This window comes from Triturus cristatus, chromosome 5_2 (assembly GCF_964204655.1).
Source record: "Triturus cristatus chromosome 5_2, aTriCri1.1, whole genome shotgun sequence".
In the NCBI taxonomy this organism is placed as follows: domain Eukaryota; kingdom Metazoa; phylum Chordata; class Amphibia; order Caudata; family Salamandridae; genus Triturus; species Triturus cristatus.
The window spans coordinates 268,992,508-269,015,857 of NC_140588.1; the positions used below are offsets into that span (position 1 = coordinate 268,992,508).

General features: G+C 48.5%; 1 long non-coding RNA gene across 1 annotated transcript in view; it reads left to right on the forward strand.

The window, feature by feature from the left end:
- Positions 1–23,350, forward strand: part of LOC146822858 (uncharacterized) — a 57,041-nt gene that overhangs the window by 20,462 nt on the left and 13,229 nt on the right. The window contains exon 3 of the long non-coding RNA XR_014961848.1: positions 19,693–20,063. This is a non-coding gene — a long non-coding RNA (uncharacterized LOC146822858). The remainder of the gene's footprint in view (positions 1–19,692; positions 20,064–23,350) is intronic.

Genomic DNA, 23,350 nt, shown 5'->3' on the forward strand with positions numbered 1-23,350 from the left:
TCCTTTCTCCCACCAAAGTTCGAAGTTCAAAATCTGTCAAAGTCTTTTCAGCATCAGGGAGATAAATAGTGTCAACAGACAGCATGTCGTGTTGAATAGAACATAAGCAAGTGCCACAACGTCATCATAGGCACTCATTTTTATACCCTTTCACTAACTTGCTATACCCAGAATTGAAACATTTTAGGGGCTGTGAATAATTTTCATTGGTCCATTGGAGGGGTGGTGATGGTCACCTCATTGTCCCCCTTGCCTAAACCGGTTCCGTAAATTTCATATTCATACGCATCCTTGTGACTTGTCATATTCCACCATTTGTAGCAACTGTATTATTCATAAATGCTGTAGTCCCTTTCCCATGCTTTTGTACAGAGAATCTTGTCATCAACTCTTATCCTAGGCCAGTGCGGCCTTGACATCTCTCACTCCAGGCATAGGCCATCACTCTTTACTGTAACTTTCGTTCTGCTCATGCGCAGGGGCCATCTTGGTAATACGTGATCATCCTCTCTCTGCAGCGGCCATTTTCTCAGCGAGGCCTAGCAGGCCCGAACGGAACTAATGTGAAAACAACATAGCAGAAATTAGATATAGCAAATAAGCCCTTCTGTTTACCACCCACCGTTCTAATGACTCGTGTTAGGTGTCACCTAGCGTAAGCAACATTTAAAGCCATTTTACTTACCATCTGCATTCTTTTGCCACAATAATTAGCTACACAACAAATATATGCAATTTACTTCTATTTTCTACATGAAGCACAAAGCTATGTTAATTTAAGTTCACATCTGTAAGTAAATTAGATTTTTGCATATGCCAGTTAGTTTTCCCACGTGTAGGGTCTAAATAAAGGTGCATTGATTGATGAGTACATTCATTCAAACAATTAGTAAATTAGGGTTATGAGGTCATTGACTTTGAAAGGGGTACAAAAATGTTTGTATTTTCCCCTGCTCCATCAACGGACAAGGGATCGCGAGAGGACTCACTAAATACCAGCCCACGGGTCACTCGATGAGTGTAGGCCAGTAATCTTCAGTGGAATCACTGCTCGGGGTCTGGACTACAAGTAGCCTAAATCACAGCCTCAAGGATCGCCGAAAAGCATATGCTGCTGCAAATGGTCTCGTTGTCCAGGGGTTCAGATTGCACGGTCTCCACGAGGGATACAGGCCTCAGACTTGCTGAGCACACAGATCGACCTCAGAGACCACGGGAACCCACCTCCTGTGTTGCAATATTCTTCGGAGTCCTCAGGGGCTTCGGAGATGCAAACCAGACCGTTGCATCTTTGGTGCCTGCCAAGCAGGGGAGTAACTCCTTTACTCCATGGGAGATTCTTCAGTCATCTAGTTCAATGTAGATCGTCGAAGTACTGGTTTCTGTAGCAGAGTTTCGTCCAGGTAATATCTAAAATCTTGTAGTCAGGGGTTCCTACTTTATACCCAAGGAAGGGGTGGGACAAACTCTGGGGACCCACCTATGGGAGGGTCAGGAAAGAGGGGTGGCTACACCCATTTCCTTCGTCCAGTTTCGCGCCAGAGCAGGGGCTGGCAGGCCCTGCAACCGGTTTGAGCTGGACTATGCACAGGGACACCAAATGTGCCCCCAGTGCAGACTTCAAAGCACTCTCAGAGTGCACCCATCCAGCCCCAATACACTAAAACCTGTCTGGGAGGTGGTCCCACCTCCCTGTGACAGGACACCTATTGTCCAGGCATCCCCTGCCAGAGTTTCATCCAGCAGCAGGAGGGCAGACTCGTGTCTGTGGCTGGCAGCATCCATTTTGTGCTGCTAGGGCTTGCAAAGCTGGTACCGGGTATACCGGTGCTGTCATATTTCTCCCTCTAGTAGGATGGAATCATACCTCCAACACCAATTACTGGTATGGGGGTATGATTCCAAGGTGTTTGACACCAAACATGACATCTCTCAGTGCAGCCATTCCAAAGTTAGCATTCACCACGAGGTTATAATAAACTTAAGAGTATATGGCCTGGCTAAATCACAAACAACCCAGAAATAAAGGTTATGAAGGCTGCAGAGGGGCTCTGCTCATGCATGGGCACCCTCTCACATAAAACCCAGCACCCTGCCTTCAGAATTGATAAGGCCTGCCATAGGGGTGACTGATAGGTTTATATGTGTAGTGATATGGAGGGATATAGGGAACCTATATCTCAGTAAGGGGTGCATACACCACCTTACATAGGCTGCTGTAGCAGACCTGTTGTGACATTTTAAATGGCTTCCCAGGGGTGGCACAATACATGCTGCAGCCCCTGGTAGGCCTCTGGGGTACCTATGCCCTGGGTACATAGTATACCACATACTAGGGACTTTTAAGGGTACCCCAGAATCCAATCTGGAGTGTACCTAAAGTACATGCAATCATTTTAGAGAGGAAGCAGCTAGGCTGGAACCCTGGTTAGCAGGGGCCCAGCCAGACTAAAGTCGAAAAACAAGCAGATCCTACTCTCCTACACAACCCCCCCCCCCCCAAACGCAGGGACATTAAACTAACCTTGACCAGTTGAGTCTTCATGTTCTAAGTGGAAATATTTGGAGAGTCCATCTGCATTTGCATGGTTACTCCCAGGTCTATGTTCCACTGTATAGTCCATCCCCTGTAGGGAAATGGACCACCTCAAAAGTTTGGGGTTTACACCCTTCATCTGTTTTAGCCATAAGAAGGGCTTATGGTCTGTCTGAACAATGAAGTGAGTGCCAAACAAGTATGGCCTCAACTTCTTCCGACTCCAAACCACAGCAATGGCCTCCCTCTCAATAGCTGACCAACGTTTCTCTCTGGAGGGTCAGCTAATAAAAGCTACTGGCTGATCCTGACATTCATCATTCAATTGTGATAACACATCCCCCTACACTCAACTCAGATGCATCTGTTTGGACAATGAATTCTTTGGAGTAGTTAGGACTTTGCAGAATGGGAGCAATGCACATGGCCTGCTTCAGGTCATCAAATGCCTTTTGACAGCTGACTGTCCACTGAACTTTCTTGGGCATTCAAAGGGGTCACTATGGATCCATAACCTTTGACAAATCTTGTGTAGTACCCAGTCAGGCCCAAGAAAGCTCTTACCTGAGTCTGGGTAGTAGGAGCATCCCAGTCCATTATGATCTGGATTTTCCTCTGCAATGGTTGAACCTGGCCTCCACCCACAAGGTGGCCCAGGTACACAACCTGACTCTGCCCTATCTGGCACTTGATAGTTAGGCCTGCTTTCTGCAGGGCATCCAAAACATTTCTTAGGTGGACCAGGTGATCCTCCCTAGTGGAGCTAAAGACAGCAATGTCATCAAGATATGCTGCACTTTAGGCTTCCAGACCTGTAAGGACTTTGTTTACCAACCTTTGAAAAGTGACAGTTGCATTTTTCAATCCAAAGGGCATCACCACAAATTCGTAATGCCCACTAGGGGTAGAAATGCTGTCTTTGGCTTTGCATCATGAGCTAGTCTGATCTGCCAGTAGCCAGCTGTCAAGTCAAATGTGCTCAGACACTTGGCTGAGGCCAAAGTGTCTATAAGCTGATCTGGCCTTGGGATTGGATGGGCATCAGTCCTAGTGACTGCATTGAGACCCCTGTAGTCTACACAAAACCTCATCTCTCTCTTGCCATCTTTGGCGTGAGGTTTAGGCACTAAGACCACTGGACTAGCCCAAGGGTTATCTGAGGGTTCAATGACCCCCAATTCCAACAGCTTCTGGACTTTGGTCCTGATACAGTCCCTGACGTGGTCAGGTTGCCTGTAAATCTTATGTTTTACAGGCAGACTGTCCCCAGTGTCCACTTCATGAGTGCACCAGGTAGTCTGACTTGAAGTCAGTGCAAACATATGCCTGAACTGATTGAGAACCTGACTGCAATCAGCTTGTTGCTGGACAGTGAGGCTGCCTGCCAAGGCTACACCATCTACTGATCCATCATCAGGTTCTGAGAGTTGGTCACTCTCTTCCTCCTGTCCCTCATCAGTAGCCATGAGCTCAGCCCATGTCAGCCCTGTCAACATATGCTTTGAGCCTATTGACATGGCGCACCCTATGGGGGCTCCTGGGAGTTCCTATGTCCACCAGGTGACCTCTCCCTTCTGCTCAATTATGATATGGGGGCCACTCCACTTGTCCTGGAGGGCTGCTGGGGCCACAGGCTCCAACACCCATACTTTCTGCCTTGGCTGGTAAACTGTCAGCACAGCATTTTGGTCATGCCAGACCTTTTGTAATTCCTGGCTAGCCTCAAGGTTTTTAGTTGCCTTCTTCGTGTATTCAGCCATTCTGGAGCGGAAACCAAGTACATAGTCGACAAAATCCTGTTTAGGGGGTCGGAGAGGTAACTCCCATCCCTCCTTCACTAGACACAATGGACCCCAACTGGATGTCCAAACAGAAGTTCAAATGGCTGTAACCAACCCCCTTCTGAGGAACCTCTCTGTAGGCAAAGAGAAGGCAGGGCAAAAGTATGTCCCATCTGTGCCTAAGCTGTTCTGGGAGACCTTTAATCATGCCCTTGAGGGTTTTGTTGAACCTTTCAACTAACCCATTGCATTGTGGGTGATGAGGGGTGGTGACTTTGTAATTCACTCCACACTCCTTCCACATAGCAGTCAGGTAACTAGACATTAAGTTTGCACCCCTGTCTGATACCACCTCCTTTGGAAAACCCACTCTGGAAAATACTCCCAGGAGGGCCCTTGACACCACAGGTGCTGTGGTGGTCCTAAGGGGAATTGCTTCTTGGTACCTAGTGGCATGGTCCACCACCACCAGGATAAATCTGTGCCCAGAGGCTGTCTGAGGATCCATGGGACCAACTATATAAATCCCAACCCTCTCGAAGGGAACCCCCATCAGAGGTAGTGGTATCAGAGTGGCCTTTGTGGTTCCACCTGCCTTCCCACAGGCTTGACAGGTGACACAGGAGCAACAAAACTCCTTGGTGTCGTCAGACATGTGGGGCCAATGAAAGCGAGGGACAATTCTGTCCCATATTTTGTTTTGGCCCAGGTGACCTGCTAAGGGAATATCATGGGCTAGTGTGACTAGGAAGCTGCTAAACTTCTGAGGTATAACCAACCTCCTGGTGGCTCCAGGCTTGGGGTCTCTACACTCTGAGTATAGGAGTCCAACATCCCAATAGATCCTATGGGTTCCACTAGCATTCCCAGCAGCCTCAGCAGCAGCCTGCTGTCTGAGGGGTCCAAGAGAAGGGCAGCTCTGCTGCTCCTGGCTCAGATCTGCCCTGGAAGGGCCCCCTGTCCCCAAGAACTCAACCTGATCAGGCTCAAGCTCATCTGGGACAGTTCTTTCTTTAGGACTGAGATCATCTCCCTCAAGAGACTGACCTGCTTTCTGAGTCAGGGGGGAAGACATTGCCTTACCCCTATTGCTCCTTTTCTTGGGAGGCGCCTGGTCCATTCTTCCAGGATCCAGTGCCTGTTCAGCTTTTGACATTTTGGCCTGTGACCTGGTCACAGCAAACACATGTGCAGGGATTCCCAACATTTCTGCATGGGTCCTAAGCTCCACTTCAGCCCAAGCTGAAGTTTCTAAATCATTGCCAAGCAAGCATTCAACAGGGAGGTCTGCTCTTACCACAACCTTCTCATGGCTGATACCCCTCCCCAGGAGAAATTAACAACTGCCAAGGAATGGTCTGTCCTGACATTGCTAGCATTGGTCACTTGGTACATCTCACCAAGTATGATTTGCTCAGGAGTCACAAGATCTTTTGTCACCACTGTGACACTTGCTCCTGTGTCCCTGAATGCCAAGGCCTCTTTTCCATTGATTAAAGGCTGCTGTCTGTATTTGCCCAGATTACTGGGACTGACAAAGGAGGACATGTCCATGCCTTCATCACAGATCAGTACAGCCTGAGTTGGAACTCTGACTAGGCCAGAGTCCACCTCAGAACCCAGGGTTAACCCTACTACACCCTTATTCTGAGTACCACCACTTTGAGCTGCACTAGGGGTAACAGTTGCCTTAGGGGCAATGGTGGCTGGAGTTGAGTCATTGGACTTGGTACAATCACTGGTCTGATGGGTTTTCTGCTTACAGATTTTACACCATGGTTGATTTTGGCCTTTTCCTTTAGATTGGAACTCCCCACCAGATGCAGATTTTTGGGGCCCTTGAGAAGACTTCTGGTCTTTACCCTTTTTCCCACGCCTTATGAGAGTTTTTGGAATCCTGCTTCTTGGAGTCACCACCTTGGTTCTGAACCTTCTGCCTCACTCTGGTTCTGACCCATTTGTCTGCCTTCTGGCACAATTTTTGGGGAGAGGTCAGATCAGAGTCCACCAGGTGCTAATGCAACAGCTTATTTTGACAATTATTAAGGATCTGTTCCCTCATAACTAAGTTGTACAATCCTTCAAAATCACACACCTTACTGCCAAGTAACCAGCCCTCCAGAGCCTTAGTAGCACAATCTACAAAGTCAACCCTGTCTTGAGTCTGTGCCTTTTGGGTATCTCTGAACTTCAACCTGCACTGCTCAGTGGTTAAGCCAAACCCATCAATCAGAGCACACTTCAAGACTTTGTAATTGTCAGCATCCTCTTCTCTAACAGTGAGGAGCTTATCTCTACCCTTTGTATGCAAAGGAGAGCTACAAGATTGCTGCCCACTGCTCCTGAGGGACCCTCTGTACCTTACAGGCCCTCCCAATTGCAGTTATCCATTTGTGGATGTCATCCCCACTCTGGTAGGGAGGGACAATCTTGTAAAGGTTCCTATGGTCATGAGTATGTTCTCTAACTCTAGGGACACTGTTGCTGCCACCATGGGGCTCTAGCCCCAATCTTTTTGAAGCTCTCTGGAGCTCCAGTGATTCCCTGTCTAGGGCCATCTGCTCTTTCTTGATTCTGAGCTTTGCTCTCTCAAAGTCAAGCAGTCTGAACTTCCTGTCATAGGAGGACTCCATCCTATGAGAGGTAGTGTTCCTATTTGAAACGGAGGTCCCTACGGATGTACCAGAATGATTAGACTCCAGAGAAGGAGATCTTGATCTTCTTGGCACACTGATAATCTTTCCAGGTAGGGTAAAGAGAGACCTTTTCCTCATCCTCACCTTCAGGAAAGATTGGATTGTCCAGGTTAGAATCCTCTTGATCATCCTGGCCAGCATCAGAGTCCTGGTCCTGGATGTGTTCACTTCCAGGCCTGTCATCTTCTGCTGCCCCACCCAACCTGCCTGCCTCATCAGACCCTGGAGTCTTTCTGAGGTCATCTAAAAGCAAGGCCTCTATGAGGCGTTGAGTTTTAGGGTTTTTCCCTGTCTTCAATTTTCTGGATGCACACATATTTCTTAATTCTTGAAATGAGAGGTGGTCATACCTGTTCAGCAAGGAGCCACTGACTTTCGCCCTTGAAGACATACTAGTGTTGTGAGGTGTTGCACCTACCTAACCTAGTGGGAACTACCAAACTCTCTTGAGTTGTAAAAAAGGGTGTGCTAAGCCCTTGACACACAACTCTATGTACTTATAGTGGTTTTCAGTTAGTCACTCAATGAGATTATCTGGTAAAGCAATAGCAAGCTTGAATCCAACTTGCACACCAATGTGAGAAGTTGGCCTGGTATATGCTGTCCACTAGTTATAGTGGGCACCTTGCACCGGTCCAAACAACCCTTATTGATGATAGGTTTAAAGACAACCTTTATTGAAAGCTATCCTAGTGGTAGCTATGGAGAGCAACCTTCAGGCTAAGTCTTGATGGAGTGTAAAGCAGCTTGGTTTACCAGATTATAACCTCCTGAATCGCTAAATGAAAGGAGAACCACACAAGGTATATATATAAAATATATGTATTTATTTCTAAACACTCTCTACTAACCTCTTCATGAAGTTAGAGAGCAAGGCACACAATTACAGTTATTAAACAACAGTAAATAGCACAATATACAATGGGTCCCAGGGGGAGACCAAACCATATATTAAGAAAGTGGTATAAGAATCACAACTTGACTAAACACAGTGCCTAGAGCACGTAGAATCACTGGGATCCCAAGAAACCACCCAAGGCAGTGACACAGGAGACCCACAGGGGACGTGTGCAGTGTGAGAACACAGCCGGGAGCCCCGTACAATTCAATAGGAAAGTCGCGGTTGGAATTTTAAAGAATAAGGACACTTAGGAGAGGACTTTGAGCAAACCCCTTTAGACTTAGAGGATTCTAGGGCAAATAGCCTCAGGAGCACCGCAGTACTCGTATTACCTCACCTAGGGAAGCCGGGTGCATAGGTGTCAAATGGTGTCGGGAATCGTCGTTGATTTCAATGGCGATGTGCTGCAAAGTGCTGCTGCCGTAGAAAGGAGAAGTGTCCTGGGTGATCCAAGCCTGGATCGAAGATGTGAAGAACCTGAAAGCAGAGGGGACAGAGTCTGGGTCACTTGCCAGTGACCAGGGGCACGATAGACGAATGCCCACCGATCTCGGGTGTTTCAGGTGCGAAGAGGTGAAGCTTGACTCTGCAGCCACGAGGACCAGGAGGTGTCGACGATAACAAGGAGCTGGATTTGAGCTGCCCCACGAAGGATGTCAAGTGCTGCGGTATCGGTGCTTGGATTGAACACAACAAGCCTTGGCAAGAGCAACCCATGCAGGCAGAGTAAAGATGCGTTGGTGCGGACCAGCAAGATTCTGGGGACTCCCCAAGTGATGGAGAGTCAGGGCACATCTGGAGCAATCAGGTAAGCCCATGGAAACTTAAAGTACCCTTCTCAGGGACCCACAAGTCGACGGACAAGGAATCGCAAAGGGACCTCGAGGGGAATTACTAAATACCAGCCCACTGGTCACTCGATGAGTGTAGGCCAGTATTCTTCAGTGGAATCACTGGTCGGGGTCTGGACTACAAGTAGCCCAAAGCACAGCCTCAGGGATTGCCAAACATTATATGCTGCTGCAAATGGTCGCAGTGTCCAGGGGTTCGGGTTGCACGGTCTCCACGAGGGATACAGGACTCAGACTTGCTGAGCCCACAGATCGACCTCAGAGGCCACGGGAACCCACCTCCTGTGTTGCAATATTCTTGGGAGTCCTCAGGGGCTTCAGAGATGCAAACCGGAGCGTTGCATCTTTGGTGCCTGCCAAGCAGGAGAGTAACTCCTTTACTCGAGGGGAGATGCTTCAGTCATCTAGTTCAATGTAGATTGTGGAAGTACTGGTTTCTGTAGCAGAGTTTCATCCAGGTAATATCTCAAATCCTGTAGTCAGGGGTTCCTACTTTATACCCAAGGAAGGGGTGGGACAAACTCTGGGAACCCACCTTGGGAGGGTGAGGAAAGAGGAGTGGCTACACCAACTTCCTTTGTCCAGTTTCACACCAGAGCAGGGGCTGGTAGCCCCTGCAACCGGTTTGAGCTGGACTATGCACAGGGATACCAAATGTGCCCCCAGTGCAGACTTCAAAGCACTCTCAGAGTACACCCACGCAGCCCCAATACACTAAAGCCTGTCTGGGAGGTGGTCACACCTCCCTGTGACAGGAAACCTATTGTCCAGGCCTCCCCTGCCGGAGTTTCGTCCAGCAGCAGCAGGGCAGACTCGTGTCTGTGGCTGGCAGCATCCATTTTGTGATGCCAGGGCTTGCAAAGCTGGTACCGGATATAATGGTGCTGTCATATTTCTCCCTCTATTAGGGTGGAATCATACCTCCCACAACAGTTACTGGTGTGGGAGTATGATTCCAAGGTGTTTGACACCAAACACGACATGTTTCCGTGCAGCCATTCCAAAGTTAGCATTTACCTTGAGGTTATAATGCACTTAAGAGTATATGGTCTGGCTGCATCACAAAGAACCCAGGAATAAAGGTTCTGAAGGCTGCAGAGGGGCTCTATTCATGCATGGGCACCTTCTCACATAAAACCCAGCACCCTGCCTTCAGAATTGATAAGGCCTGCCATAGGGGTGACTGATAGGTTTATATGTGTAGTGATATGAAGAGATATAGGGAACCTATATCTCAGTAAGGGGTGCTTAAACCACCTTACACAGGCTGCTGTGGCAGACCTGTTGTGTCATTTTAAATGGCTTCCCAGGGGTGGCACAATACATGCTGCAGCCCCTGGTAGGCCTCTGGGGTACCGATGCCCTGGGTACATGGTATACCATATACTAGGGACTTATAAGGGTACCCCAGAATCCAATCTGGAGTGTACGTAAAGTACATGCAATCATTTTAGAGAGGAAGCAGCGAGGCTAAAGTAAAAAAACAGTGAAACAGCAGCAAAAAGTGGGGGTAACTATAAGAAGCAGATCCTACTCTCCTACACAGGTCTGGTAGAGAGATTCAACTAGACCTTGAAGGGCATGATTAAGGGTCTAACAGTACCCATGAGGCGTAAGTGGGACGTCCTCTTGCCGTGCCTTCTCTTTGCATACAGGGAGGTACCACAGAAGTCTCTTGGGTTCAGCCCGTTTGAGCTCCTGTATGTTCACCCTGTGAGAGGACCTCTAAGTTTGGTGAAGGAAGGCTGGGAGGCAGCTCCCAGGAAAACTCCCCAGGATGTGTTTAGTTACATGCTGGCCTTCCGAAACCAAACTGCCCGCTTCAGAAAACTCACTCAGGCGAACCTGGAAGCAAACCCGGAAGAAATGAATAAGTGTATGACCAGAATGCCAACCTGGACAAAAAGTATGGGTCATGGCCCCAGTGGAACCTTGTGCCTTGCAGGACAAGTGGACTGGGCCATTTGAGGTGGTGAAGCGCAAAAGTGATGTCACCTACCTGGTGGATTTGCAGGCTCCCAGGAACCCTTTGAGGGTCCTCCACATGAACGGCCTCAAACCCCACTTCGAGAGGTCCGAAGTGAGCATGCTCTTGACGCCAGATCACAGGGTGGAAGAGGAGTGTGAGCCTCTCCCTGACCTCCTGTCTGCCAAGGAAAGTGATGGGTCAGTGGAAGGTCTGATCCTCTCCCCTACACTGACCACAGAGCCGCAGAGCAACTGTCACCGGTTGTTGGGACAGTTTGCCCCACTGTTCTCCCTGACCACCGGTGTTACTCACTGGTGTACCCATGACGTGGACACCGGTGACAGCCCGCCTGTGAAGCACAAGATTTACAGGTTGACTGACCGGGTCAAGGCCAGCAGCAAAGAGGAGGTCTCTAAGATTTGTAATTTGTAATTTAAAACATTTATAAAGCGCAGCGTGCACCGAACGGTTTCTTGGCGCTAATAGAGGGTAATGGCTACAGAGACAAAAGCGAGAACCGGTGGTAGAGCCGGGAAGGGAAGATTACGCATGGAGAGCCTGTTTAAAAAGGAACGTTTTTAGATCCTTACGGAAGGATACATAATGGGTAGCCGCACGGAGGTGGTCTGGGAGGGAGTTCCAAAAAGTGGGGGCCAAGGTGGAAAAGTTGGACCCACCCCACTTTTTGCATCTGAAGCGTGGGATTTGAAGGAGGGACTTGGTGGAGGAACGAAGTTCTCTGGGGGGAACATATTCTTTTAATAATGAGGAAATGAAGGCGGGGGCGGTGCCTTGACGGGCCTGGAATACCATGCAGGCGGTTTTAAACAGAGAACGTTCCTTAACAGGGAGCCAGTGGAGCTCCCTGAGGAGGGGTGTGGAGTGATGATAGCGAGGGAGACCAAAGACCAGCCGGGCGGCTTGGTTTTGAACCAACTGTAGCCTCCTAAGACTGTATGCTGGTATGCCATTGTAGAGAGCGTTGGCATAATCCAGCCGTGATATCACTAAAGCGGCCATGATCATTTTGAGTGCCTGAGGGGAAAAGAAACGGGCGACAGTGCGAATAGTACGGAGGGTGAGGAAGCAGGAAGAAACTACAGAACTAATTTGAGAGTGAAGGGTGAGCTGATTATTCATTTTGACCCCCAGTGTTTTGACCGTGGTAGAAGGGGTGGGGGCGGGACCAAGGGTTGAGGGCCAGAAGAGAGAGTTCCAGGGACTGGAAGAGCCTCCGGTAAGAACCAACTCGGTTTTATCCGGGTTCAACTTGAGATGGTTATGGTTCATCCAGTCCCTGATGAATGTCATAGTGTGCTGGAAGCTGGAGACAGAGACGGGAGAAGAGGATAGGTCAAAGATGAGCTGGAGGTCATCCGCGTAATTATACACGGTGACCTCCAGCTGCTGAAGAGCAAAGATGAGGGGGAAGATATAAAGATTAAATAGTAGGGGAGACAAGGAAGAACCCTGGGGGACACCACACGTGACGGGGAGTGGGGTGGTTGTAAAGTCTCCTAGTCGGACCGCCTGGGTGCGGTCCCTCAGGAAGGAGGAAAGCCACACCAGGGCTGATCCCTCAATTCCAGCCGCCTTGACACGGGACAATAAGATGGTATGGTCTACCGTGTCAAATGCGGCGGAGAGATCGAGGAGTACCAGCACCTGGTGTTTGTTGTTATCCATACCCTTCCTGAGGTTGTCTAGGACCGATACCACGACTGATTCAGTCGAGTGCCTAGGTCGAAAGCCAGCCTGGCGGGAAGCCAGTCCCCCATTGGCCTCTACGTGGGTGCTGAATACCGCTGTGACATAGCGCTCCAGCACCTTGCCCAGGTAGGGCAGCAGGGAAATGGGGCGGTAATTTGCTGAGATGGATGGGTCAGCGCCAGGCTTCTTTAGAGTGGGCACTATGGTGGCTGATTTGAGCGTAGGGGTCACTACTCCCTGCGCTAGGGAGCTGTTAAGGAAGGTGATGGGAGGTTCAGGACAAGAGGAATAGATTTGTTGGAGGACTCGCGCCGGACAGATGTCAGCCGTAGAGCCTGATTTTACTTTGGGAAGTATCTCCAGGAATACCACTTCAGTGAGGGGAGGGATGGAAGTAAGACGGTTTTGAATAGTGGGAGGAGAAGGGTCAACAAAAGCAGGGGAGGGGGGGGGATGTTGGCCTTAATGGTAACAATCTTATCAAGAAAGTAGGTGTTTAGTTGGTTACATATAGGCTGGGATGGGGGGATTTGAGGTGAAGCCCTATCGGAGTAGGCTAGGTCCTGCACTATGCCGAAGATCTCCCTAGATTTATTTTCAGCAGACAAAATTCTTGTAGAAAAATAAGAAGTTTTGGCAGCAAGGATTGCGGTCTTGTAGTGGGCGAGTGATGTCAGGTAAAGGGTTTTAAGTGAGGGACAGTAATTTTTCCTCCAGTGCCTTTCTGCCTGACGAGCGGACAGTTTTAATTCTTTTAGGTGGTCATTGAACCACCTGTTAGACTCCTTGGGTCGCCGAGCGGAGATGCGACGCAGGGGAGCCACTGAGTCACAACCCATAGTCATCCAGGTGTTGATGGTGTTGGCTTGAGAGTCGGACGGAAGACCAGAGAGGGATGGGATAGTATTCCGAAGGTGGGACGTCAGGGTAGGAAAGTCAACTCTGTTCCAATTTCGCGCCCAGGTATTTTTGGCGTGGGGAACTTTGGGCACCGAGTTGAGAGAGATAGAGAAGGAGATAAGGGCATGATCGGACCAAGGACAGGGGGAAACCGTCACCGGGGAGACTGGAAGGTTAAGGGACCAGACCTGGTCAAGTATGTGACCGTGAGAGTGAGTGGAGACAGAGATGTGCGACATAAAATTTAAAGATGTGAGGGACTCAGTAAATTCTTTCGAGGCTGTGCACTCAGAAGGGTCCGAGGGCCAGTAATTGAAATCCCCTAGTACCAAGACCGATGCATAGTTGACCACCATGTTGGCTAGTAGGTCTTGAAAGGCCGGCAAAAATAGGGGCGAAGGCTTGGGAGGACGGTACATTAGGAGACAGGTAATGGGGGGGAAAAGGCGAGGGAGCGAGCTGTAAGGAATTCAGTGGAAGGAATGGGGGGAGAGGGAATGGTTTGAAACTTTAGTTCCGATCGAGCGATTATCGCCACTCCGCCACCAGCCCTGCCTGCCGAACGATCAGCACGTAAGGCCACATAGGAGGGGGGGAGGGTAGCCAAGAGAACGGGGAGGGAGGAGTCGCAAAACCAGGTTTCGGTCAAGAGCAATAAGTCAGGCTTCTCAGAGTCGAGCAAGACAAAGAGCTCATGATGGTGCTTGACCGCTGACCTGGTGTTAAGTAAAAGAATGGATAGTGACGGAGTCGGAGGGAGAGGGTCGGGTGGGAGAGGGCATTGTGGGGGAGAGGCGGGAAAAGAAAACGGCAGAGTAGGAGTGGGAGAAGGTACAAGACCTAATGAGATAATGTGCCTACAGACACAATCCGAGAGTGGCCAGTGGCCTTGGAGGGTGGTGAGCTCCTCAGAGGAGTAAGAGATGAATTTGGCATGGAGTCGTGCCCCTAGCCCCGTCCGGCCGCGGACGTGCGCAGACGGGCTTGCCTTAGGCGCGCCTTCGGCGCGCAAACGGCGCGCCCGCTGCGCACGTCCGCTGCGCGTTCTGTAGTTGCACATTTAATATAGGAGGTCTCAAGGGCGGGAAGGGGGCGTGGCCTAGCGGCGAAGGACGCCGGTGTAAGGGGTCACGTGAGCGCTAGATCTGCTCCGTGATGCCCTAAAGTGCAAGAGTGCTATACAAAGTTAAAATACAGTTTTAAAAGGTGAGCAAGTCTGAATTATAGCAGCAACAGCGTCTACTCCCGGCTTTTCGCCTCAGGAGACAACCTGAGGCATTAGGGGTGGTCAAGCCTTCCAGCAGTCCATCGGGCCAGTCCAGTGGTCTTGGTCCCAAAGACTGCTGCACCCGGTGCCACTCCAGAACTGCGGTTTTGTGTGGACTACCGTGGGCTCAATGCCGTCACCAGGACTGACGCCCACCCCATCCCCAGAGCTGTTGAGCTCATTGATCGGTTGGGAGCTGCCAAGTTCCTCAGCACGTTTGATTTAATGTCTGGGTACTGGCAGATTGCCTTAACCGATGGGGCCAAGGAGAAGTCAGCATTTTCAACCCCAGAAGGACATTACCAGTTCCAGGTGATACCCTTTGGGTTGAAGAATGCCCCTTGCCACCTTTCAGAGGTTGGTCAACCAGGTGTTGGCTGGGCTGGGGAACTTCAGTGCTGCCTACCTGTATGACATTGCAGTGTTCAGTTCCAGCTGGGAAGAACACTTGCAGCACCTCGGTGAAGTATTGAAGGCACTGCAGAGGGCAGACCTCACGATCAAGGTCAGTGAGTGCCAGATCGGGCAGGGCTCTGTGGTGTACTTGGGACACCAGGTAGGAAGTGGCCAGGTGGCACCCCTACAACCCAAGATTGACACCATTCTGGCTTGGGAGCCCCCCCAAGACCCAGACAGAGGTGAGGGCCTTTTTAGGACTCACCGGGTACTACCGGAGATTCGTTAAGGGTTATGGCTCCATTGTTGCCCCCTTAACCGAGCTGACTTCCAGGAAGCAGCCCAAGAAGGTGATCTGACTGAGTCCTGCCAGAAGGCTTTTGATGCCCTGAAGGCCGCCATGTGCACGGCACCCGGGCTCAAGGCACCCAACTTCTCCAGGGAATTTGTTGTGCAGACTGACGCTTCACAGCATGGTGTGGGAGCGGTGCTCTCAAAGCTGAACGAAGAGGGCCTAGACCAGCCTGTAGTTTTCCTTAGCAGGAGACTACTCCCCAGGAAACAGAGATGGAGTGCCATAGAAAGGGAAACTTTCGCTGTGGTCTGGGCACTCTACCTGTTTTGGAATCACGTCCGGGTTCAGACAGACCACAGGCCCCTCAGGTGGTTAATGCAAATGAAGGGTGAGAATCCAAAACTGATGAGGTGATCCATCTCCCTACAGGGAATGGACTTTATGGTGGAACGCCGTCCTGGCACTGAACACACCAATACAGATGGTCTGTCCAGGTTCTTCCGCCTTAGTGAATAGAACTCCCAGGAGGTTGGGTAGTTCTCCCTACTTTCAGCTGGAGGGGACATGTGTTAGACTTGGCATCTTTTGGCGTGTTTCCTCTGAGTTTTTGCTTTCTGCCCTCCGGGTTTCGACTCTGATTTTTACTGGCGTAGTGTTTCTGCGCACTTTTCTCACTGCTGATCAGTGGTAAAGTGCAAGTGCTCCTGTGTTAAATTGTGTTATGGATAGGTGTTTCCATGATTGGATATTTGATTTACTTGTTAGTCCCTAGTAAAATGCACTGCATGTGCCAGGGCCTGTAAATCAAATGCTACTAGTGGGCCTGCAGCACTGATTGTGCCACCTATGTGAGTAGCCCTAAAAAGGTAACTCAGACCTGCCATTGCAGATTCCGCGTGCAGTTTGTAACTGCCATGTTGACTTTGCAAGTGCCCCCACTTGCCAAGCCCTAAACCTTCCCTTTTCTATATGTTAGTCACTCCTAAGGTAGGCCCAAGGTACCCTGTGGGCAGGGTGCAGTGTATGTGATAGGTAGGACATGCCCTGGTGTGTGTGGCATGTCCTGATAGTGAATTACAGCCCATTTCGTTTTTCACTATTGCAAGGCTACCTGTTCCCCTTGGGACAGAATGGGAAGTTTTTTATGACATCTTATAAGCATAACTGGCCCTGGGAACTAGGTATGAAAATAAAATGTATTATGCCTGAACTCAGAATCTAAAGATGCACCTTTTAGTGAAGGTGATTTTTACATTCTGTGTTTGAAAATACCACTTTTAGAAAGTAGGTATATTCTTGCTCAGTCATCCCGTGTGCCTCTGCTGGAATGTGGATTGCCTGTCTGGGTTTTGGATGACAGAAGGCTCGGGAGCAGGGGTGCCTCCAGATAGTCTAGATAGGTCAAAAAAGGGCTGAATAGACCTGGGCTGCGATGGGGGAAGAGGGAGGAGATTTCCTTGCACCTCAAAGGGCCCGGTCTGCCTCTGACAATACCGTCTCCACCTCATGCCAGGAAATCACACCAGAGAATGCAAAACTGGTTCTGGCTGGGCACAGACACTCTCTACCTAAGAGATCAAAGGATTTTGGGATATAAATATTGGGGCCCAGACCCCTGAACTTTAGAACTCTTTGGGATCAAGAAGACTGCCAAGAAGAAGAGCTAGAGAAGCTGTGAGAAGGACCTACCACTTTGCTGTGTGCTTTGCTGTGTTGGCCTGCAGTGACTGCTTCTGTCTTGGCCAGTGAAAGGACTGGAATGAACTTTCTGCAATCTGTTTTGTGAGTTTCTCCAAGGGCTTGAGGTAGAGGTTTCCCCTTGTTCAAGAAGTCTCAGGAACAACAAAGAACTCAAGCTCTTCTGCCCGCAGCACTGGGGACTTTGTGTTTTGTGCTGTAACAGAGGAAAAGCAACTCAACGAAGTCTACGACACCGCTGCCGACTCCGTGACCTGACGGCACCGCAGAGGGCACCGTCGCAACGCTACGACCCTGGTCTCCACAACGACGCCTGCTGACACCGCCACCGTGCTGCTGCTCGCACCGCGACCTGTGGGCACCGCACTCCGTACCGCCTTGCTTCCTGACGATGCCTTGGCACCGCAGAGGACACCGCCGCAACACCACACCGCCGCACCACGACACTGGTCTCACCGACAATGCCTGCTGACGCCGCCACCGAGCCGTTGCTCGCACCGCGAACTGTGGGCATCGCACTCCGCACCCCTCACCCACCTTGCTTCATGATGATGCCTTGGTATCCCCTACGACGCCGCTCCATGTCAAAATAGACGCCGCTGCTTGCACCGTGGTTTGAGGTCCCCACTCATAAAGATACATGATGCACTGCCCTCATCCTGCACCGCAGCCTTGGTCTACCGACGCCAGTGCCATCAACTCCAGTTCATCAGCCGACAACAGCGCTTCAGCAACGATGATGGCGCTGCTTGCACCGTGACCTGCTAGCACCATGAAGAGCATCACTTTCCTCTCACACCGCGACCCTGGTCTCACCAACGACGCCATCTGACGCCGCCACTGAGCCGTTGCTCACACCACGACCTGAGGGCACCGCACGCCGCACCGCTGCACTTCGCACCACAGCAACTGACGCCTGCTGACGCCAGCGCTCCAGAGAGGAGATCGACCTGCAACACGTGTGACTTCGAGGGCCCGACGACTCCTGCACCGACCCCTGAAGCCGACGCCTGCAGACACTGTGTTTTCGGAAACTCAAGGAGAGATCGCCGGCGCCCTCCATTTCTAAAAGGTACTGTTTGCGGGTCTTCCCAACACTGTAGCTGGCCCGCGATGCCGCAGTCAGCCAGAACTGTTTGGATTTCTTTGCTCATGATGCCGTGATAGCCCCGGACGTGAAGTACTGGGTTATTTAGGACCCCAGCGGTGCCAGGGGTAGCACCCTATGACTTTGAGTTCTTCCTGTCTTGGACCACAGAAACACAGAGTCTTGTGGTGGCGTCAAAGATCGTTTTATTATTGACTGCAGCCAGTAACAGCGATCCTAGAAGTACACACGGGTATGTTCTCAGGAGACTGCTCAAAGTTACAAAACCAGTCTTCTCCTTATATACAAAATATCATGCTTCAGGCACACATTCCTCGTTTTACGATATGGTCATTCATATGTATTCATTACAAACGAAAAGGCAGAGTCATGATGACCATCCCACATTTCAGTTCAGTCAGCCCACAATTATTTACCCAGCGAGGCTCAGATCCCTCATCAGATATCAGCAGACCCCAATAAACACGGGCACCTCCTCCTGGTAAAACAGGCGATAAAGCAGGAAGCAGAGTCAGGTGTGAAAGAGATTAGTCGGGGGCTTGTGTGGGATGAAAGGCTTTATGGTGTGTCAAACCCTGATGCTAATCACAGGTGGCCATAGGAAGGGGGGCTCGTGAGACCGGACTGACCTCGGGCAGTGGAGCCAGTTCGCACAGGTCACAGAGAAGTCAATAGAAGGTACACGTGTTCTGAAGGCCTGTGCATGTCCTTAATGTGCAGCCTATGTGAGGGCAACCATAAGATGGCTACCGCTCTAAAATGGAACCCACGAAGTCAATGTGTAATATCGTATACAAAGTGAATTTATCGATGAAACGTTATGCAAAACACTTGTACATACCGCATTGGCCATTCGCGGTTCGCTGATACCGGAATAGGCAGGGTAGGGCCATGCCTCCTACGTGGTCCCAAAATTTAAAGTACCACAGACGGAGCTATCGAAATCAAGGAACTGTTTTTAAAGCGTATTTTGATAACTGTAGATTTTTAAGTACTGTATTGTGGATTTTTATCATTTTTGGTCTTGTATATAAAAATATTGGATATTTTTCTAAACTGGTGTGGTGTCCTTTTGTGGTGCTTACACTGTATTACTGTTGGTTATGTGCAAATGCTTTATACACTGCCTCTACGATAAGCCTGACTGCTCGTGCCAAGTTACCAAGGGGGTGAGCAGGGGTTATTTTAGGAGTGTAACTCCCTAATCCTGACTAGGAAGAAGGGTTCCTATTTGGACAAAGGTGCAAGCCCTTGCCAACTAGAGATCCCCATGTCTAACAATGGCACACACATTGCCTTAGTTCCACCACACACCAGAGAACATGTCTACCAAAATTGGAAACACTTCCATTCAATCAATGTGCAAGTTGTCTGCTTACCGTATTTATACATCACAAGCATCTGTGCGCATTTACCCGGCTCTGCCCATGATTCCTTTGTACTATGCAAATGTCACAGCTTGGACCTGAGAGGGCTTGGCTTCTTGGTCAGTACATTCGTTCATAATATTGTTAGGGCAATTTCAAGTTGAATAATCTGAAATGATTTTACATTTTATGTCACTTTTTTTGTCTTCCGTCTAAGAGACTCAGCTTATCCAAACGGACCATGGTTTCTGGCACCAATGAGGAATCCAACAACACCAGGGGAAGTCTGCTTCATTGAGGACCATGGAAGAACATGGCTGTCAGTAGAGTGGGCTTATGGGCTCCTAAAGACAAGATTTTGTTGTCCGGACAACTTCTCAACTTACCCAATAAGGTGTGCCAAATCACTGTGACCTGCTGCATGCTCCTAAACATCACTCTGCGATGGAACATCCCTTACATTGCAGAAGATGGAGACCATGAAGAGCCACCAGATGAGGATCCTGAATTGCCAAATGAAGATGATAGTGGTGAAGAGGAAGGAGTGGACTTACGTGAAGATGTAATTGACAGCTTCTTTTCATGATTGTAAGTACATCTTTATATGTTAAAACTTTCACTGTTACACCAACTATTGATGTGGTGATGAGAGAAGTATGTGCTGGTGTTTTGTTGGAAAGGGCAAGTTCAGTCCAAAGGTGTTTGCTGAGCAACATTTTGACATACTGTGTTCAGATGAATTATTTATCTCTGATCTTTTTGTGAAACTGTGTTCACCAAAAGTTGACTTTGTATTGTGTCAATTATGCTATATGTGACTGGTAATCTTTTGTTTTGATCTGTTTTTGGTTCCTTCACCATGCCATTTTCATTTAGACATTTCAAAGTTGTGACATTTGCATGTATATGGGGCTGTTTCGTAGTACAAATGGAACCTGGGTTGATCATGAGAGTGACAGACCCAGACTTTGGGTGTACAAATCTTGTAGCAAGGCAACTTGCACTGTAATTGAATGGAAGATGTGAAGATTACATTGGATTTATTCACTGTCAAGTGTTGACACTAAGGCAATATGTGTGCCATCATTATCTCAAACCACTTGTGATAGTGGAGCCAAATCATGCTAATCTCCCTTCACATTGGCAAAATCTGTATTGTGTGTAAAGTGTATATAACTGTTGATGTGCCTCATTGTAGGACATACTTATTGTGGCACACCACTGAAACTTGGCTGTGACATTCCACCAGATACTGGAACAGTGGATGGGAATGATCATGTGTCTATAAAATGTGGTACTGGCATGTTTTTGTCTATTGGTGTTATTGATGTGGGATTCCTTCTGGGAGCAAAAATATCTGGCTCCAGCTGATGATATGATTCAATGATAATTTGCCTATTCAATTTGATTGTTTTTGATATATCCCTTTCTTCCATGTTAGCAAGATCTGGAACTGGAAATGTGAAAACTGGCACTGAGTATTATTGACATGTATGGATATGGTAGTGAAAATGTGGACACACAAATATTGGTCACATGGAATAAACATAGCAGTAGATGATTGACTGGTATATGTTTTTTGTGAATCATGGTTGAGAACTTGTTAAAACATTACATACTAGCATAATATCTATGTTTACACATTCATTTGATTTTTGTCAGTGTAAAGTCATGATCGAAGAAAACAAATGCATTGATAGAGTTGAGATATTGAACACCAGTTTAGGAGTTTTTAAGTTGTAAATTTATTGAACTAAACGTGAACATTTTATAAAGGGTGAAAATGAAAAAGCAAACCAAAAGAGTGGAGAAGTCAATCATGGTGAATGAAATCATATTTGGAGAGCTGAAATAGTTTTGAAGTCCAATATCCAAAATACAACTGGCATCTGAAAGGGAAATGTGTCCAGAAATAGTCAACAGAGGCAATGGTAGGCACACAATGGAGCAATTTAGGGTCGTCTTTCCTGCTGGTGGTCACAGAGGTCTTGCCATCCTCACCTCCTGGTAATATGCATGGATGTCACCTCCTGGGGGCTGCAGGTCGTTCGTCCGATAGCAGGGCTCCAATTCCTGTGGCTGTGGCAGATGTAGATGGCCTAGATGTTGTAGCCCCACAGGAAGGGGAAGATGTTGCTGGGAAATGTCCTACAGCACCCCAGTCATGGAGCCCATATTTGAGTTGTGAGCATCCATCTGATAATTGCGCTCCCTCTGCAACTGCTTCATTTCTAGGAGCTCGATGAGTACCTGGCCCATTATGCCTTGGGACTGATGATAGGCTCCCAAGAATTGGTCAATGGTGGTCTGATTGAGAGTGACCCCAGTTGCCTCACTTTGCTGGTCCACAGATTCCCTCCCACGACTTCTAATCCCACTTTGCTGTACCCTTGGCCCAGTGTGCCCAATCCAAATAATTGTGTCTCTACTTTTATGATTACATTCACCATGACTGACAATGCCCCCTCAGTAAAACAGAGATTTTTTGGGGCCTGGCATTGTGCAAAGAAATATAATGAGCTCAAATAAATTAACAACAAGGAAATATATTAAATAAGATAAAGGGGCAAGAAACAGGGAAAAGCAAAGAAACACTCACTTGACTTACCAAAGTTCTGGTGGCAAATGTCATGGTAGAGCTTGAATGGTAAAGGATCATGGTTTGAAATGGGGTTTGTTATATAGGGTGGTATGCAGGTGTTTCCATTTGGCCAGGTGAGTTCTACTAGCATCCATCCAATGGCCACACTGATGGTGCATTGTTAAGCGAGTACCGTTACAGACTCCCTCCATCAGGGAGCCGCCAATAGGAGGCCGCCAGCACAACTGTGAATTTTAAATCTGCTTGACGGGAACCCACCGCTCTGATGGCAATGGAGTATAATTCGCCAGCATTGGAGTGTAACGCGTCAGCAGTGGTGAGTCGCAACCACGGCAGGAAGCACTCCATTGACGCAGACAGTGAGTCAGCCTGCATGCATCTAAATACGAAGGGAGAAAGAACGTCGACGTGGCGGAGTACTTGGGAACGCCGTTGCGGCAGGATGTCGGTAAGACCGCCAAGATCTAAATCTGGCCCTCTGCGCACTTTACCACTGCTAACCAGTGAACGGGAGCTTGGGCTCTCTCCTTAAAACATGGTAGAATTTGCTTACACCCAAATGACACTTTTAAATGAATTGTAGTGGTACTATATGTAATTATGGCCTGTCAATTAAACGCTACTGGTGGCACTGCAGCACTCATTGTGTCACCCACCTAAGGATCACTTTAAACATGTATCAGGCCTGCGAGTGCAGTCTGTGTGTGCAGTTTTAAACTGCCATGTGGACATGGCAAAATAAATCTTTTGCCAGGCCCAAATCTTCCTTTTTATTACATACAAGTCTCCCCTAGAGAAAGCCAGGGATAGCCCAAAGGGCAAGGTGCAGTGTATTTAAAAATTAGAACATGTACATTTAAGTTTTACATGTCCAGTCAGTGAAACAATCCTAGATTCGTTTTTCACTAATGCAAAGCCTACATCTCCCAAGTGATAACTTTCAATTGGGTGTAGGTAGACAGATTAAGTTGGGTTTCTATTAAATTGTGAATAAAAGCCATTTTAAATGGTAAAGCCTGATTTTGTGTCATAATACAGAAAATGCCACTTTTAGAAAGTTGTGAAGATAAAAGGGGGGAGTTTGGCCCAATTGGCCAGGTTCTGGCTGGGTTGTTTATATATAACAAGAGGGTGGGCCAGAGCCTGTTTTGTTTCTGCATATTAAATTAACGCTAGACCAAACATATTACTCTTATTTGATCTGGTATTTTATTTATACCTTTGTTTTTAGACAATTTTTTTTATTGTTTGTTTCATATTACAAGCAGAAAAA